A 5,192-nucleotide genomic window follows, 5' to 3' on the forward strand; every position below is an offset into this window, starting at 1 on the left:
ACATAATATTTTGTATTAAACTTTGATTGATAATTGTCTGATTTTTTTTTAAAGCAGCCATCACGTAATTTGGGACATTAATACCTTTGCTCTTCTTACAATGAGTTGAGTCCCAAAATGGGATACAGAGAAATGAAATGATCAGATGGTAAACTTGACTAAAACATCTCCCTCCCAGTGGATATCATAATCTATTGGACTTTCCAATTTGCAAAAGTCTCTTTAAAGGAATACTCTACCCAAAAATGATATTTTTTATATGTTACTTACATCGTGTAGTTGTACTGATAGTCGAGAAAACTTTTGAATCTCCCTTTTTCTTGGAGAACAGACATCACAAAGTTTCTCATAAAGCGGAACCCAAAGGTGACCAATGCTGGACAACAAAGACACCCATGAAAAATAAACTCATGTTACTTGTACTGCATAATCTACATCTCAAGTGATTCAGTCATATGCTCACAACAGGCAAAATGCATACATTTTTTGATAAAAAATTGTTAAATTAATTAATCTGGAAAATGAAAGCAGTCCACAGACAGGAGGCCCCTTTTACATGGAATTGTGATTTGGAATTGAAGACAGGACTCTTGACCAGTGAATGAGGGGGAGAGGATGGCTTCAGTTCAAAAGCATGACCTCGTGTGAAGGGGCATCCTGTTTGTGGGCAACCTTTATTTTGAGAAGTTATTTATTTAAAAACATTTTAGCAAAAAATACATGTGTTTTGTATGTTTTGAGCAGCACAACTAGATGTCCTTCTCTTTGATATATGTGATTAAAGTGAGACTTTTTCCCTGATGTTTTTGATACCACTTCCTGCTATCCAGCATTGCTCACCTGTCACAAACTACATGGGGCAAGTAACATATTAAAAAAATATAATTTTTGGGTGGATTATTCCTTTAATGTGGGCTGCATCAGGAGTGGGCAGGAGGAGGAGTACAGGAACCTAATCAAGGACTTTGTTAAATGGTGCAACTCAAACCACCTACAACTGAACACCAGCAAAACCAAAGAGCCGGTGGTGGATTTTAGGAGGCCCAGGCCCCTCATGGACCCTGTAATCATCAGAGGTGACTGTGTGCAGAGGGTACAGACCTATAAATACCTGGGAGTGCAGCTGGATGACAAATTGGACTGGACTGCCAATACTGATGCTCTGTGTAAGAAAGGACAGCGCCAACTATACTTCCTTAGAAGGCTGGCGTCCTTCAACATCTGCAATAAGATGCTGCAGATGTTCTATCAGACGGTTGTGTCGAGCGCCCTCTTCTATGCGGTGGTGTGCTGGGGAGGCAGCCTTAAGAAGAGGGACGCCTCACGCCTGAACAAACTGGTGAGGAAGGCAGGTTCTATTGTAGGCACAGAGCTAGACAGTTTGACATCCGTGGCAGAGCGACGGGCACTGAGCAGGCTCTTGTCAATCATGGAGAATCCACTGCATCCACTAAACAGTGTCATCTCCAGACAGAGGAGCAGCTTCAGCAACAGACTGCTGTCAATGTCCTGCTCCACTGACAGACTGAGGAGATCGTTCCTCCCCCACACTATGCGACTCTTCAATTCCACCCGGGGGGGTAAACGTTAACATTATACAAAGTTGTTGTCTGTCTGTATACCTGCATTGTTATCACTCTTTAATTTAATATTGTCTTTATCAGTATGCTGCAGCTGGAGTATGTGAATTTCCCCTTGGGATTAATAAAGTATCTATCTATCTATCTATCTATCTATCTATCTATCTATCTATCTATCTATCTATCTATCTATCTATCTATCTATCTATCTATCTATCTATCTATCTATCTATCTATCTATCTATCTATCTATCTATCTATCTATCTATCTGTCTATCTATCTTTAAAGCAAATATTATGCATTAGTCATAGTGATTCTGATTACACTGGAAAGTGAAAAGATTATTGCACATCAGACAATTTAGCTGAGGAAATTTTAAAAGAATCTAACAAGGAAAAGAGATGTCACATAGAAAACTGAAATAACTTACCTTCTGTCAGGCATTTTTTAAGAATATGACTAAGGCTGCCCCCTGGATTATGCATTATTGCACATATCTTTGGATTACAGTTATTCATTTCATTACACAAACCATTGTTACATACACTATTCATACACTAAGCAATCCAGCGCAATAGCTGTTGTGATTACCACCGTCGCTAGAGAGTGATTCCTTTCTTTAACCTATACTATATACCATGCCATAGTGTATGACTGGAAAGCAGTACTGCCCATTTGTCATTAGAGCAGAGTAAAATCACTTTATATGAACACTGCTAACTTATTTAGGAGTTGCCACTCAGTGGCTCAAAAAAAAACGAAATCATGAACTTTAGAAATATTCATCAAGGAAGATCTTATGAAAATATAGGATAGGTGTGTTCAACTTGTGAACCTGTTACAATGTAGTGATGGTACCACTAAACAGATTATTATTATGCTATTCTCTCTACCACTTATGTGTTTAGTCCTTAGCTGGTCTACAGATCTGCCCAATTGAGGCCTAATCCATGGAAGATTCTAAAGGTTTACTCCTGTTAATTATGACAGCTCTGACAGCAGGGATACCTGTAAATAAGGAGGGCTAAGAATGGAAGCAAGAGTAACAATGTTGAACATACACTGATTGAACAAATTATTAGTAATACCTGCACACCTGCTTTTACATGCAATTACCAAATCATTCAGTCATGTGGCAGCTACATAATGCATATAATCAAGCAGATACAGGTCAAAAGCTTCAGTTAATGTTCACATCAAACACCAGAATGGGGACAAGATCTGAATTATTTCAACCCTGCCATGACTGTTTATGCCATACAGGCTGGTTTGAGTATTTCTGCAACTTCTGATCGTCTGAGGCTTTTGCATGACAGTCTCTAGAGTTTACTTTGAGTGGTTCATAAAACAAAAAACATCAGTGAGCAGACTGGTTCAAACTGACAGAAAGCCTACAGTAAGTGAGATACCCACTCTGTAAAACTGTGGTGAGCAGTAAAGCATCTCAGAATGGGCCAATTCTGGTGAAAGACCCCATTGAGTTCCACTCCTGTCAGCCAACAGCAGGAAGCTGTGGCTGCAGTGGGCACAGGTTCATCAAAACTGGACAGATGAAGAATGAAAATCTGTATCCTAATCTGATGAATCTCCATTTCTGCTGAGACACACAGATGGCCAACAGCATGAACCCAGGCACCCAACCTGCTTTGTGTCATCATTTCAGTCAGGCTGATGATGGTAGTGTAATATTGTGGGGCATGTTTCCTTGGTACACCTTGAGCCTTTTAATAGTAACCAATCATTGGTTAAATGTTCGGGACTATTTGAGTATTGTTACTGATCATGCGCATCCTTTCATGGCCACAATTTACGCATCTTCTAATGGCTACATCTAGCATGATAAAGTACCAAGTCACAAAGCAAATGTCATCCTAAACTGGTTTTATGACCATGACAAAGAGTTCAGTGTTTTTCAGTGAACTTCCCAGTCACCAAATCTGAATCCAACAGAACACTTCTGGAATGTGGTAGAATAAGAGATTTGCAGCATGAATGTGAAGCTGACAAATCTGCAGAAACTGATTTGTGTGATTCAATCATGTCAGCATGGGCCGGAAATTCTAAGGCATGTTTAATGCATCTTGTGGAATCCATGCTATGAAGAACTGAGGCTGTTTTGAATGCTAATGTAGGCCCTTCCCGGTGTTGGTATAGTGGTCCTAATAATTTGCTCAGTGAGTGTACATGCAGTGAACCCCACACTCCTTGTGCATAACATTGCTGTTAATCACCTAGGATGGAGATGGATCTTCTTTACATTTGCACTTTCTGGATCAAGAAGTAAGGCAATTTCAAGTAGTTCAGTGCATGGTTCAGTGTTTAATTTATTAAAACAGATGTTTTACTTCTTTGACATTTTTCTTTAATGGCTGTCTGCTCACATTATTATATTTCAATAACACACTGTGCAACCTGGACTTCTTTTAAGTGTACAGGGGGTCCTCGGGTTACGACACAGTCCCATTCGTACAACAGTGATGTAAACCGAATTTTGGTGTAAGTCGAAACACACCCTAGCATAAGTCACTTACCTATCCTAACACATAAAAACACAACTAAGCCACAGAAAAAGGAAAAGGACATAAATATACTGTACTGTACACTGTACGGTAGTAACAGAAAAAATGAGTGTAAAAAAAATCCTTACTTTTATTCCTTCTCACATCTCAATTTTTTTAAGTTTTTATGGGAGTGAGCGTTGTAAACTCGAAACGTCGTATGTCGAGACATTGTAACTCGACGACCCCCTGTACAACCTTGTATTTGTGATAAGTCTACTTAATGTTGTGCTGTAGTTTATGGATATTATTGAAAGCCTGCCCATTTATTCAAATCCTGCATCTTGATAGTATTGCATATTATTTTAAACGTTAAATAGCAATGTGTACTACTCTTTGGTATGCATAACATACTGTACATGAATATGTACTCTCATGTAAAGCCCATTAGGATTCACTATTGCACCTTGCTTTGATAAAACCCCTTTATTCCTCCTAGATTGAACTCCTAAACAGATTTTGTAAATAATATTAAAATTTATTCCTAGTAGTTTCCCATTATAGAGACTACCCGCTGTACCAAAGATGTCACTACTGCAGTTTCTTCCAAATACTTTGGACTATTGGAGCAATCTAGACAAGAACAGATGATTCAGCCCTACAAAAATTTGGCTGGTAAAGTTTAACCACAACATCCACTGATATGGCTTGCATTTTTAACAGCAAGCTTTTCATTATTTTCATTATTCATTCTTTCATTTTTCTGTTGCTGAATAAGAGCACACGACTCCATACTGTTAAGTCCCAATGTCCTAAAGAAATGCATCACGCAATGACAGAGACAGACAAAGGTGGTGAGCATTTTATGAAGTCTCCCTTCCATTAACAAAGTGGAAGTAGTCTGTGCTGCAGGTTATCACCCTGAAGGACATTGGTGTACAACTTCACAATTTCCAAGTCTCCTGTTGAGCAGTAAAGAGGTTAACTTCCGGCAGTTTGCCTTTAGTATAAGAGGCTACTATTCCTGCACATCAGTACACTCTTTCTGTTTTTGGAAGTGTCAAAGAAGAGTAAGTTTCAAATAACATGCTGCTGTTCACTTTATTATATGTC

This window comes from Erpetoichthys calabaricus, chromosome 4 (assembly GCF_900747795.2).
Source record: "Erpetoichthys calabaricus chromosome 4, fErpCal1.3, whole genome shotgun sequence".
Taxonomy (NCBI): Eukaryota; Metazoa; Chordata; class Cladistia; order Polypteriformes; family Polypteridae; genus Erpetoichthys; species Erpetoichthys calabaricus.